The following is a 15,782-nucleotide window of genomic DNA, read 5'->3' as shown; positions in this document are numbered from 1 at the left end:
TTAATACTTGTAAAATTATATGTATTTAAATATTATTTTTACATTATTATTAATACATTTAAAAAAAGATATTATTGATTCCGATATTTTTGTACTTCGATATTATTTTTTCAATATTTTTGTACTTACCTTAATGAAGATAGGATTCCGATATTTTTGCTGTCGATATTTTTGCTCCGATATTTTTGCATGTCGATATTCTGTCTGTCGATATTATGTCAGACATTCAACACCATCATACGAAGGATACAAATTTAACTTTAAAAAGTCACGAATTGCCCACCAGACAGTCCGATTTTTAGGATATGAATTATCAAGTGAGGGCAAAAGCCTAGCAGACAACTTCTTAGAGAAATGTGCAGTACTCCAAGCTCCAAAAACTCTGAAAAACTTACAATCAACTCTAGGTTTTCTGAACTTCGGAAGAACTTACATTCTAAATAATGCAGAGAGGGTTAAACCACTCTACGAATGAATAAAACCTGATTTCAAACCAATTAATTGGACTCAAAAACACACAGAAATTTTACGATCATAACAAACAGACATGTTAACTAAAACAAAACTGCAAACACGCGCAAACGAAAGCAACCTTATAATCCGAGTCATCCCAGGAAGATGCAGATTTACATTCATGACCTCTAATGAGGGAGAAACGGTACCAATAGGTTACAAATCGCACTTGTACACACAAGCTGAAATAAAATTCAGCTCTACTGAAAAAATTCTAACTGCGGTACAAACTGCTGTAGCAAAAGAAAGAGCCCTCGCACAAGGTAAATGTATAATAATCGTTACACCGATACCTGCTTCAGAAGCAGTAACAAAAGCAACCATTCCAAATGCTAAAGTGTTACATCCGAGATGGATACAATGGGTTAATTCTCTTGCTGCACCAGACGTCGTATACAAATTTGATCCTAACTTAAAAACGCAAGAATTTCTCCAATACGAATACGAATGTCCTCTGCCGACTGAGATTCTGCCTCTTGAACATTACAGCTGTATAATATATACAGACGGTTCAGCACAGCCCGCAGTTGGGGGTAAACAAACATATGTGTGTGGGATATGTGTGTGGGATTGTTAAAGGTCGATGGCACAAAGGAAAATTTAGACCATTGGTCACTAAAACTCAATCACTAGGAGATTGTACAGCTCAGCGAGCTGAACTACAGGCTTTCAAAATGGCGCTTGGAAATACTGATCGCGAATTCCTCACACTAATAGTGTGCGATTCATATTACTGCGTCCAGTCCTACAATGAATACTTGCAGAACTGGGTTCAAAATGGTTTTAACGATGCAACAGGTGGCACAATCAAGCATGAAATGCTTTGGGTACAAGTAGTTCTTTTGCAGAAAGAACTACAAAAGACTCACGTGATACATACACTGAGTCATCAACGTAACTGAGTTCACGTTGCAGGGAATTCATTGGCTGCGAAGCCAGCTGTGCAAACGGCTTCCGTAACTGCAATCACTCGGTCAAAAACAAAAATAGACAGCGATATACTGATAGCTGTCAGTGCTTCAGTAAAAGACAGTTTTAAGACACTCTCGAAAGGCTTTCCAGTAAAGTACTCATACAAAACTGATGCAAGCAACGTTCTTTTTGCGGTAATCCCTGGAGTGGGGGATATGGCAATTCCAAACATGGAACATAGGTTAGGAGTAATCCTAGCGGCACACAAAGGGCTTGCCTCTGCACATGCAGGTGTTTCCGCCACAGTATCATTATTAAAACAGAGATACTGGTGGCCATGCATGAGAAAACAGACTAGAAACTATGTTTTAGAATGTGAAATATGCCCAAAAATGAAGGTATCAACAGTGAAACGACCTGCTCAGACGCCCCTTCTAATCTCAGACAAACCATTACCATGTGTTTACCTGGACCACTGTGGTCCCTTACAAAGGGATGGCAACTATAAATATATCATGGTCGCAGTTGATTCATGCACGAGATTCATTTGGATGTGGCACCAGCGCTCGGCTGATGCCAGAACTGTTATAAAAGATTTGCGAGTCTTTATCGGCACATACGCAATCGGCATGCTACATTCTGACCAGGGTCCTGCGTTTAGCTCTCAAGCTTACAAGGAGGCCATGGCCAGCATGGGCATTGCATTGTGGTACTCTAGTCCATTCCATCCTGTGGGAAATGCGGTCGTGGAGAGAAAAACCCATGACATAAAGCAATCTATAACAGCGAGGGAATTAGGTTCGGGTGATGGGTGGGTCAAATATCTAATAAGTGTCCAAAGTAGTCTTAACAATCTGCCAAGAAATTCTCTGGGTGGAATCACTCCGTATGAACTTTTGTTTGGTAAAAGAATGATAATCGAAGATATCGATTGTCAGACTTCAGTGGTGAAAGTAAAAGCTTTTGATATCAAAGATCGTTTGGCTGTTTTACAGGATTTAAATGAAAAAAGAACAAGTCTAAGTAACACAAAACTAAAGCCAACGGCCACAGACGAGAAACCACCTGTCCCCGCAAGACCTGCCTGGATTCCAAAGATTGGGGATCTGGTCAGAGAAAAAATCGCGGTGAAGAAGGAATTTGGGCCTTCTTTCAGAAAATCAGTACCTTTCTTAGCTATCAGCGGAACAAGATCAGTCGTACTACCACCCCTTGCTGGTAAAAAGGAGAACAGAGTTGTATCAATCGACCTGATAAAACCAAAAGCAGGTGGCCAATAATAAGTAGTAGGCCCAGTGTACTCCCAAGAAGTAGCAGAAGACCAAACCTTGCTACAATCCAAGAGGTTCAAAGTGAGAGACTAATCACATTTGATAAACCTGCAGTGAATAAAAAAGGACTATGCAAAAAAGCCATGGAACTTGTGCTTCTTGAAACCCAAATTGCAACAGTTCGTCATGAAACACCTGTCTACAATGATGTAGCCTCCGACTATTCAAATATGAAAAAGGAAGAAGCAACTACAAAGATTAATAACAATTCTGATGCCATCCAAACAATTGACAGAACTGCTTCTGGCTACTTTATCAATTTCAATGACTTTTCCGATGATCCAAGTGAACATGGAGACAAACCAGCAAACAAAACTTTCAAAGACAAAATTACAGAACTCTTTCATCAACTTGGAGAAACATATTTAATATCACTGTGGAATGAACTGTGGATTGTGTTAGGTGTACTTTTTTTCCTGCACTGGCTCATTTTAGTTTTTAGTTCAATAAGTTTATTAAGATTAAAAAGGAATACAAAAATGTGAATAACATACAGGTGATACATATGAGGAAAGATATGAATTCATCATGAGGTACTACTGAGATACAATATAATGTGGAAACCAAAAGACCGTGATCTAGATCAGTGGTATCACTGTGGTTTAAAAAAAAAGAGATTTATGAGAGAGAAGAGAAGAGAAGCAGAAAGAAATAGAAAGGGAAGGAAAGAGGAAGAACAAGATGGAATGTGGAAGAGAGAGAGAGGAAGAAAAGAAGAGAAAGGAGAGGACGGAAAGGGATCTTCTGGGGGGCTACACCTGAACATCTTAGTTTTAAGTTTGGGAAGAATGATTGAAGGAAAATACCGTACAATGGACACAGCAAGTCAGAACATCAACTTAGCTCTAAAACCTCCCACATTGAAAAAAGAGAACTATCATCAGTGAACATCACAGCAATTCCTATACCGGGTGGTGTAGCATTGGACAATACTGAATACGATATCTATGGCCCGGTTGAATTCTTGAAATATCCACACCAGTTCAAGATTTTTTTGAGTGACTTTGTATCACCTAGTACTTTCTCTGATGATTGGGATTTTGAAAATTTTAATAATATGATGTCAGATTTAGAAATGTCAGCAACATTTACAGAACATGATTATTTACAGGGTTTATCGAATTATGAAGAAATGCATTGCATCAATCATTTTGGGCATCATTATTTGCATAAATCTGCTAATCCTAGAAATGTGATCAGTTATAATCAGTGGGAACATTGTCCAACTCCGCCAAAAGGCAGTTCGAAAACATTTTATGAAAAATTCCCATACTTCTCAGGGTTTAATATCACTGATCCAGAAACGTTTTATTTCAAAATTATGAATAAGACGGAAATAAAAAACATGTTGACAAACACTAAACTGATATATTCTGAAAAGTTTTATGAAAAAATGTCTACATTTGGTTTTGAATTTTGGAAAAACAACATTGAGACAAAAACTGTCTGGGGTACAAAAGAATGGCAGGTACAAGGGTTAGAATCATGATTCAGAGCCTGCATGATCCCAGAATAAATAATGTTCCTGAATGATACCATTCAACAAACAACCTGTCTTGGCCTAGCCAAGATAAACGATTTGAACAATCTGTCTATACCAAAGCCTATGCCTGATAGAAATAACACTACAGATGAGGGGTTAGACGTGTCCTTTATTTTAAAAACAAAACAGAACAAATCCTGATTGGAAAAAATGGTTGATCTGGCCCATAGACACTAATAACTGTCAAGATAGATTCCTGAACAAAGTACAGGGGTTCAAACAGAATAGGCCAGCCCCAAGGTATTCCCAGAGACAACATCCAGGGATAGTTACAACATACAGTGTAGGAAAACTATGCCTCGAATGGCTACAGAGATCCCGAAATTAAGCAACACTTGACTTTACTTAAAGAAGGTGCTGACTTGCGAGATTTCTTACTGGGACCTCGCAAACAGCGTCAAAAACGTTTCATATACGCCGGTATATAGGCAGCTTACAATGAAGCTTGGAAAATAACACACATTGAAATTGCTGAAAAAATACGAGAAATTGATCGTATTAATTTGGAAAAATCACTTTCTGTAGTGAACAATGGGTTAACAACTCTGTCCTCCAGAATTTATTCACTGGACAGCATTGTATCATCTGCTATTGATATAATAGAAGAGGATATGCTAATGTTACAACATGGCCAGTCTCAATTACGTTCTATTGTACAGTTAGGCTGGACGTTACAAAATTTGCGTTCAGGCAATGTGCCATGGCGTCTAATCAACACAACGTCATTATTTTCAATCTTTAACCTTACTGATAAACAAATCTCTTTTGCACAAAGAGGGGCAGACTATACGGTGCTGAGCATTGAAAAACTCAAAAAATTGCCATTGACAATGTCACAACGACCGGTCATTGAATGGATAATACATGGCACCATTACAATCCCGATAACAACATTTCAGTTTCAAAACTGCCGAAAGTATATACCAAAAAAGTTGAATTTACCTATGCCTCTATGTACATGATGACAACATTTAATGTGACTCAAAGAGCAAACCACACTGTTAGTTAACTCAGACAATTGATTTATGTCAATTATTTTTTGAATTTCATAAATTGTCCATGATTTACGACAAGAGAAAAATACATAGTCAACTTTACATTGAACACACAAAAGAAGATTTTTGCAAGGGAAAAAGCACAACAAACAACGTGCGAAACATAATTGTGTGAATTATAGTGAACATATCACCAAAAAGTGCATATACATTGTACACAGTGATTGACCAATTGTATCAAAACAGTAAACAACAAGCTTTCACAAATATAATGAGATAATGAACAGTTTTGGGGGTACGTCTTATTCAATACCTTCCCTAACTTCCTGTAACACTATTTATTATGGAATTATAATTGTGTGAATACAGGAAAAAAGAAAACCCAACATCAGTTAGGACATGCCAATAATTTTGGGCAAAACAATGATACTAAATGCCAACGCGTTTCGAATACCAATGTATAAATCATCGGATTCTCATCAGGGTGTGGAGTTTATCCGTTGGTACTGTTTGGGGAAAAAGGACAAGGAATTTGATTTAAAAACTGAACATTTGAGATAAGAAAGCTTTTTCCATATGAATGCATCATCTGATGCAGCATACCTTATGCGACCAAGGACTTATGGTCGTTTGAGTCTTTTAAGAAATAGTCATCATATGCCGTGGGAGTCGACCTGCAATGTAGTGACATTGGCATGGTAAGTATTTGTTTAAATGAAATACAGGCAGGCACCGCTGCGTGCATGCATTTATGAAAATTACCTCTATGTCTGGAGCAGCCGCTCCGGAGTCGAGGCCGGGAGGGTACGGTTCTCAGTTCGATAATGTCCCTTTATGTGAATCTAAAAGCACAAGGGAATTGTGTGTTAGCGAGGACGCGTGGTGTGTCTTATGCCCCGGAAAAATAAAGAAAACGGTGAATCTCTTACTTTTTCCCAAGGATTTGGAGGCGAAATATATCTTCCCCGTATTCTGTGAAAGGAAAAGAAGCGGGGAACTGATCAATGCCCTGTCTCTAGTTATGCCAAACAGAGAAGAAACCATTTCGGTTGTACGCCGTGCGGCGTCTTACCGTGGAATTATGACCCTCGGTGCATCGGGTCACCCGTGTACTTGAAGGGCAAACGTCTTGATCAAAATCGATTCCTGTGGGGAGGGAAGGAACCATGCAGGTTAATGCCCGGTTGCGCCCAGGAAAAAGCGCGTGTATGTGCGCTAGTTGCAAAGCGGGTCTTACCTCAAGTTGTTGGATGAACGCTTTGTGTTTTCAAGAATTGGGATGGACACAGCAGCTCGCCGCCGCGAGTGAAATAGACTAAGTTGTGTGTGTTGGTCACATGGTGCCGGGAGCCAACCAGCGCGAAGGGCCCTCTCGCTAAGGATTGTGGAATATGTAGTTTATAGGGACATAAATCAGAAGCCAGTTATATTCTAGTGACTTCGCTGAGCACATTGAGCCCGTTGTTAACAGTGTTGAATTTCATAATGAGGTAGGCCTCCTTGCGTAGTAGTGCCGCCTCAAAGTATATACCAGTAGGACTGTATGAAAGGTTGGGTAAAGAAAACATCAAGTCAACCAGGAATTTGCCTTATACACATAGATGTTGGAGTGGGGGCAAGAAAGAAGTATTTCTTAGTGGTAACAACTGTAAAAAAAATCACTAAGCGGTACACTTCTGTGTCAAGGAATTAACTTGTATGGAGCCTGCGAACGTTCTTCAAATAACCTTTCATGTCACCTGCACGGCACCCCTGCTACACAGATAGAGCCTTTTTTTGAGCAGCTTTCCAACGACAGCTATGTTCTAATAAGTGACCACAGCTGTTGTGGCATGTTGCCAGGAAAAGCCTATCTCGTGAGCGTTACTTCCATGGTCACTTGTTGTATGCAAGTATTGTATCCAAACAGCAAACCAGACATGGAGGCGGCAATATGGCCTTCTTTGAATATCTTTTCTATTCTAATTGATACTTTAGGCAGAATGAAGTCTATTCTTTTACAAACAACTGTGCCTTTCACCTCGTCTAGAGAAACGTATGATCTGCAAGGTGCAAGGACAGCAGCAGAGATACATGCATTGCCCCGTACATTTCGTAGAAATGTTAAGTCAAATCTTAAACATGTCTGATACCAGCAGCATCGCACATGTATTCAAAACAATTTTTTCGGGACTGCGAGCACCCTTTGAAGCAGTTCTTGGCATCTTCCCAAATTTCGTGCATTCTGTGTTCGGCGGCCTGCCTCTCATCTTGGGACTCGTAGCAGGAATCTTATTTTTGTTCCTTGTGCTCCGATATGGCAAGTCAAGTCACAGACAAAACTCAGGCTACAATGGAGACAACGATCCTAGCAATGCAATGCCGAGAGCGGATCACTAAAGTCCACGGATTGGCTTGGCTAAGAGATCTGAATACTACCTGGTTCCTTACATTCAGACCAATCTGGCAAGATTGCATCCTACCTGTTCTACGATGCTTGCTTTGCGGAGAAGACTGCGTGTTATACGTCTGTCTCACAATCCCATCAGCAGTACCTATGGATGTCGATCCTCTGGGTGAGCAGTGCGCTATACAAATGCCCGAACTTGAACTTGAACTATGTAACGTGTTGTCCCCAGCGGCTACCAATTCTAATGACGGCATTCGTTGAGACCTCACCATTGCGATTAAGTGGCAGTGAGGTACGAGATGAAAGCAGTCAAAACACCGATGAAGGAAATGCATCGCACATATGCACTATTTCCACTTTTTTAAATCTGGCCCAACTTTCAAATACTACGAATTTTTTGCCGGCCTATCTGAGGTAATGTTCTCTCCTAACAACAGGAATAATATTTGAAATTGCGAGCACACATCGTTCCCTGAACTTTGATTCCGGCCTTCAGTTTTGATAAACAGAACTTCTAAAAAACATTGGGACTATTTTTCTTCCCGAAAAGCGAAATTATTTTTCTCTAGTTCCCAAAATATTTCCTTTTTATTTTGGTACATGATACTCTGCTTAGAGTAGAACTATTCTTAGAGAACAAGATTTATATTTTTAAAATACCTAGAAACAATATTTTGATTTAGCCTCTAGCACATGTACAGTCTTGTGATGAAATGGTCTCGACCTTGTCTCCTGTATTAAGAGCCATTTCATAAATGTAAATTTCGTGATTCATTCAGTCAACATTCTAAATGAACAAAATATGCATTATCTGAATGAAACCACTGCTTGAAAACGTACAGTATTGTACTAATTTTCGTGTATACACCATTTAAAATGCAAACTATGTATTTTGGGGTGGGTTGGAAAGCACATGCATCGTTATATGTTTATTATTGCTTAGTATTTAGTAATGATGGACATTATACATGGAGTGGGTGTTGTGAATGAATCTAGGACCCTAATTAGATATTCCCGATTTATGCCCTTATGTGGTTATAACAAATCATATCCTTAGAAAGGCATAAGAATCAAGCTGCCCTTAACAGTCGTGAGTCCAGGGTCATGATAATTCAACTTCCTGCCTGTGCCTGCTTTAGATTCCCTTTCCCCATTTTGGATATCCACAATCATCGTTTCCCAAGTGTGAAGTGAGGGGGGGGGCATGGGTTGCAGCCCAGCCTGCTTCAGGCTCAGAAGGGCCCACTCTTACCCCGTTCTTTGCATGCACGTGTCCAACAATGCAGGATGCTTCTCAACAATTGATGGGGCTTCAGTGCCCTCCAAGTGGGTTGCATTCTCCGGGCCATTAAAAGAATGCTGGGGGGTGTAATCTTCACCTCCAGCAACGTAGCGGAGGAAGGTACTGGCGGGGTGTTCGAGCGTCCCACACTGCGGGACACGTCTCGACAATTAATGACACTCCGGTGCCCTCTAAGTACCTTGCAGCCTCCAGTCCATTCTAGGAATGCTTGGGGGTGTAGTCTCTCCCCAGGTAAGGAGCAAAGGAAGAAAGCTGGTGGATGTGATCAAGGAGCCCACCAGGTTTGTTTGGGGATGTTATCACTGCTCTCTCGAAAACTGCCTTTGACTTAGTAATGGAACCTGTAGATAAGAAATCTGGAAGGAGGTATGGATGTGCACACCTATGACAGCTAGTTGCAAAGAGTGCAAAACTGACCTGTTATGCGCTGTAAACTACACTGGTGATGGCTTGGGCAGCGTGCTGTGCCTAAAATGTATGATTTACCTATTTGCAGAATGTACCAACACATGCACAAAGTGACTAAACCATGTCTAAATTGCAGATTTTGTGTGCGGTAAGCATTCTGGCGTATAAAATGCTAATGTTCCCAACAATTGTGTGTAGTGCGCTATTGACTGGACAAGGGTGTCAGTTGCATCCAGCAACAGAAGTAGTGGTACAAGCACGACAAGGATTTATACTTAGGGTGGTGATGAAGCACACGTTAACAAAGCAAATGGCTCTTGAATTGGTGCTAAGCCTTTTGGCTTAGCAGTGCTTGTCTTTTATCATGGTTTTTATAATACTTATTGATGGGGAAATGTCTAGAACTTCAAATTACTTCTTTGGCCTGAAAATGCACACATTGCCATAGCAGTCCTTTGAACTGGAGGGAAGTACTTTGTGAGTGGATGTGCTCTTTCTGAACTAGCAGATTGCCCTAGTCAGGATGCTGTTGTAGGTAGAAGAAAAAAATAAATGATACAACAGCAGACCAGTGACTGATTAGAGCTGGCTGGAATCCCCTACAAACAACTTCATCATCCATATTTTTTTCGTTAAAAAGGTCTTGGTATTAACCTCTAAGTCCATAAAAGTCTCTGCAAAGGTACAATACAGGGAGGCCGTAGATAGTGAGGTGTGTGCTCAAACTGAAGGCGTATGCTGTCAAGTTTGAATGTCTGACTGCTACCATGTCTCGAGTATGTCTCTTCTTGTATGTGTAGTCTGACATTTGTGGTGCAGCAGATGAGCTAACTTAAAAACCATACAATCTAACATTCCCCTGTACACATTTTTTCAGAGCTAAATCACCATTCAGTCCCAAAAGCACTTATTTGTTAGTTAGACATGCATCAATGAATCACTTGAACACACAGATTTATACCTGGCTCCCCTGTATAATGAGGAGAAAGTGATCGATGCAGCTTCTTCTACATAGAGGGCATTCAGTTTGAAACCAAAGTAGTCTAGTATCTGTAGGCTTTTTTACGTGTCATCTTGTCCCTATAAAGGCGGTGACACATTCATTGAGGTCTCTAGAAAGATGCTGACTGGCACAAGACTGGCACAACAGGAGTCAGCCTTTCATTTTGGGTTAGGAATGGCATTGTGTGGTCTGCCTGTATAATGAAACTGGTAAATAAAAGTGAACTTTAAAATATGTTACTAGATGTTTTAACCATTATCCGAGTCTATATAGTTCATATAAGTAGATCATACACAGTGAGGTGTGTGCTTGAAACTGATAGTGTACTGTGTCTAATTTGAATGTCTGACTGCTACCATGTGTTAGGTATGTCTGCACTTATACGTTTGATATGACATGTGTGGTACAGCTGATGACCCTAACTTAAAAACTAAACAGCCTATCATACTCATGTACAAATTGTTTCACAGCTAGGTCAGGACTCAGTTCTAAAATGCAATGACCCTTTAAACAGGCATCTCGGAAGCACTTGAACACACAGCTTCATATTTGGCTGCCCTGTATAATGAGGAAACAGTGATCCATGCAGCTTCTACTACACACATTTGGAGAGAATGTGGCTTGAAACAGAGTTAATCAAAGTACTTAAAGGCTACTTAATATTTTTCATGTGACCTCTAAAAGGTACTGACATACTGATTGAGGTCTCATAGAAACATATTGAGACTCACAAAAGAGGCATGCCGGGAGTCTGCCTTTAATTTTTATTTAGGTCTGACATTAAAAGCTCTACCTCTCTAATTAAATTGGAAAAGAAAAATAAGCTTCAAAAGATGTTGTCACATGTATTAACCTGTTTCTTACTTCATATAAGTTTCTGAAAAGGCACAATGCAACTATGTTGTACATATTGAGGTGCGTGCTTTAAAATGAAAGCGTATTGTATCAAGTTTGAATGTCTGACTCCAATCATGTCTTAGGTATGTGTGCACTTCCATGTGTAATCTGACATGTGTGGTGTAGCTGATCACCCTACATTAAAAACTATACAGTCTATCATACTTTTGCACAAATCTTGTTAAAACTGCTTCAGCATTCAGTTCTAGAAGCATATATCTCTTAGCTAGGCAGGATCCCTAGGACCACTTAAATACACAGATGTAAATGTGACTGCTTGGATACTGAACTGCAAGTGATACTTGTAGCTTCTACTACACACGTTTAGAGAGCATGCAGAGTGAAACAGTGGTAATCTACTATCTGTAGGCTTTGTTACATGTGTCATCTTGCTCCTAAAAAGGCACTGACACACTCATTGAGGCCTCTGGGAAGATGCTGACACTCACAACAGTGACACTGCAGGATTTCGCCTTTCATTTTGGGTTAGGCCAGGCATTGTGAGCGTTCTAATGAAACTGATAGAGAAAAATGAGCTTTAAAATGTGTTCAAGATGTATTAACTTTAACCTGGTCCATATAACTCTTTGCAAAGGTACACTGCAAATATTGCTTGAAAAATGATGTGTGTGGTTTGAACTGAAATCATACTCTTTCAAGTTTAAATTTCTGACTGCTACTGTGCCTCAAATATGTCTACACTTCTATGTGTAGTCTGACGTGTGGTGCAGCTGATACTCTACCCTAACTTAAAAACGATACCGTCGGTCATATCCCTGCACTTCGTTAGACAGGGGTTACAGAAGCATTTGTTCTTAAAACAACATATGTCATCACACCATGAACAGAGAGACCTGTACCTAGTGAACATTTTATCAGTTCCAGTACCGGATGGGATAGATTGGGATAGGTTTCATATGATGTATTTGCTTTTAATGAAAATACTGAGCATTTTAAATTCCACTTGTTTTCAAAATTTCAATGAATGATTTCATTACACCAAGTACACTCTCTGATGAGTGGGACATTGATACTGTAAATACTATGCTTTCTAATTTAGAACAATCTGGTGCATTTTCTTACATGGAATTGTATGAAGATACACCTGACTTCCACAGCATGTATCGTTACCAGCATTATGGTCCTCATTTTTTGCACAGAACTAGTGTTCCTCAGACTGTAAACACGCACCATCAATGGGAACATTGCCCGACACCACCAAAGAGTAGTTCTGCCACATTCACTCAGAAATATGCTTACTTTTCATGGTTCAATACATTAGACTCAATGTCATATTACTATAGACTAGTAGAGACTATTGCAACTGCAAAGAAAATGATGCTGACAAATACCAAGCTCATATATTAATGTCCTTTTATCTCCCAACTGTCTTTACAAGGTTTCGACTATTGGAGGGACACGATAGACACAAAATCCATCTGTGGACTAGAGATTGGCAGGTTCAGGTAACAGAGGCTTTATTTAGAGCTTGCCTCATACCGTTACAGATCATATTCCTGAACAGAAGAGTCCAACAAACTACCTGCTACGGGTTTGCAAAAATTAAAGACCTAAAAACACCATGCATCCCCTTGCCCATACCTATTGAAGGTATATCAAATGACACACTGATTAGTGAGGAGGTACTGGGTGCAATGATACAGAATGGTACATAAAATTCTTCAGCTCCTAACTTGAAGGGTGGTTGATTTGGCCTATCAACAAAAATAGGTGTCAATCAAGATTCATAGCTACTGCTGGAGGGTTTAGTATCCATAGGCCCGACCCATGCTATGTTCAAGAAGGAGGAATGAGTGTGTACTTCCAACTGATTTTTCTGAAAAGTATGTAATCCAATAATATTCCTTGCTTTCCCAGTCATGTGATATTCAAGGTGACCGAAATGAAGTGGTAATGCAAAATACAAGTTTAATATAGTTTTTTTTTAATGGAAGAAATGCAGTACTTCCAATACTATAATAGTAAACAGCTTCACTAAATTTGTTCACAATACTTCTACATATATGTTTAAGAGTTGTTGAAAAACACAGGCTATCCACGATTACTGATGTCATTGTGACTTTTGTTGTCTTTAAGGAAATGGGAAAAATGGTTTGAAGTAAGCATGAGTGGAATTTGTGAATTCGCGATAAGCAAATTTGCGCGAATTCGTAATCAAGATTCGCAAAATCCGCCAAATTCCGCGAGCTTGCGAATTTTGTTTTTTGCGAGTTCGCGAGATTTTTTTACCAGTTCGAACTTGCGCATGCGGTCGCAACGGTCGCGAAAATGTTGCTTGCACTTAACCAGCCTGCTCACGATGCCTTTTTCCTGTTTCGGGTAGCAATGACGTGTTCGCGTTTGCAATATCCCGTTTTGGGTCGCAATGACGTGTTCACATTTGAATTTTCCTGTTTCGGGTCGCAATGACATGTTCGCGATCGCGGCGTCCTTCGGCCAGCTACCAAAATCTTGCAGCACACGCAAACAGGGAAGAAAACTCATCAGCGAATGCAGAATCATGGTAAGTCAATGCCGCATGCGTGAGATTATATTTTTGAAGCGTGAACAACCAAAAAATCCGCCAACTCGCAAATTGCAGATTTTTTGGCAATTTTGCGCGATTCACAGATCGCTTAATTGCCAAAAATCCACAATTTCCGCGAGCGGAAGACATTTTCCACCCATACTTAGTTTGAAGGCGATATTCTGGAAACTCCCTAGAAAAATATGAGCTTCAAAAGTACACTAATAAAGCTCTACTGTTAAATATGCTGTAGAATATGTCTATATATATATATCTTTTATGCTTTGTAAAAACCACAGGTTCTTCGTGACTTTTGTCGTCATCACGTTCAGTGACTTTAGTAGTTGCAAATACAGTTTTTTTGTAAATGTGGCTTTCTTCTAAATTGATCATACAAAGAAATGTTCAAGCAATATACTACTTAATATTTATAGTTAAAATGTGTTTCAAAAAATGTCTTTAGGTGTATTTTTCCATATGTGAAATAGATTTACTGATGACAGAATATCCACCGTAAATGCAAAAATGTAGTGGCGACTTAAAAAATTATTTTAACAAAAACAATTATTAATGTATTTTTGATAAACACATTTCAAAACAAAAAAGAAGTGGTGTATTATATAAATATATTACACAATATCCAATTATAGAAAGAATGTTTGGAAATGTTAGTGGTTCACTTATAACAAAATGGACCTTACAATTAACAAATAGAACTTAAAACAGGAACGCAGTTAACAATTAGCATTAAAAAAAACCTTCAAAATTCACAGAAAAAAACAAAGGTTGCGGGGAAGTTATAGTTAGGAAATGGAATGAAAATTAGTAGGGCAAAAGGCTGAGAGCAGAAGTGGTTGGTTGTTTAGGAGCTCTTTGCAGAATAAAACAATAAAAAAAACACAAATTCACAGCACTACAAAGCAGACACCCTTGCACCATATGGCAACAGTGCCTGCATTGGTGCATGGCAGTAAGCATGGGCGAATTTTGCGGATCTCGCGTTCGCGAATTTTGCGGATTTGCGGATTCGCAATCCGCAAAATCCGCGAATTCCCGCGAATTTGCGGATTTTTTTTTTTTTTGTGTTCGCCCGTGTTTCTGCCAGTTCGCGAGGGTTTTTACAATTTCGCAATTTGCGAACTTACCTGTCGGGTCGCAAGTTTTGCGAACTTGTTGTTTCTACGTGTCCAGCCTGTTTGGGACACTCTTCTTCATCACTGCCACTCTCTGTCACCACTGCCACTCTCTGACTACTCATGCCACCCTCTGGCCCACCCATGCCACCCTCTGTTTCATCACCACACCCTCTGGTTCTCCAGTGTACATTATTTTCGGCAAAGCAAAGCACACCTTCCCTGCCTCAAGTGACCTGAATTAATTTGGGGCTGATTAATGTGTCACAGAATATTTTTTTAGCTGGCACCTGCTTCCTTAGTGCGCCCTGATTAGTGATCTTTTGCACTTGCTAAGTGCTTTCATTGTTGCAAAATTAGTTACAACACCTGCCCTGCCCCAACTGACAATAATGAATTAGGGGCTGATTAATGGATTTTAACTTCCAGCCTGGCTCCTGCTTGTCTCCCTTAGCTGTAATTCAGGACCTTTGTGGCATATGTGTAACTATTCTGAGGTTCAGAGCAGGGTCACATAATAGTTTCAACTGGCAACTGAACTCTGGAGGGGCCCCTCAGGAAGCACTACAGGAAATGGCTACTAATGATGAGCCTGAACTTTTGAACCTGGTAAGTAGTTACTTTCAGTTTTGCTAAAATCGTATTTCTGCAATTTTGCACTTATTCGCGGGGCGCGAACTCACGCGAACAGTGCGAGCAGTGCGAGCAAAATCCGCTGCTCGCGGATTTGCGGATTTTGCGGGAGATTCGCAAATCTCGCGGATTGCGAATTTCCCGAAAATCCGCAAAATCCGCGAGCGGAACGGATTTTCCGCCCATGCTTACATG

This window comes from Lissotriton vulgaris, chromosome 7 (assembly GCF_964263255.1).
Source record: "Lissotriton vulgaris chromosome 7, aLisVul1.2, whole genome shotgun sequence".
Taxonomy (NCBI): Eukaryota; Metazoa; Chordata; class Amphibia; order Caudata; family Salamandridae; genus Lissotriton; species Lissotriton vulgaris.
The sequence above is the reverse complement of the archived record's forward strand: the minus strand, read 5'-3'. Positions refer to the sequence as shown.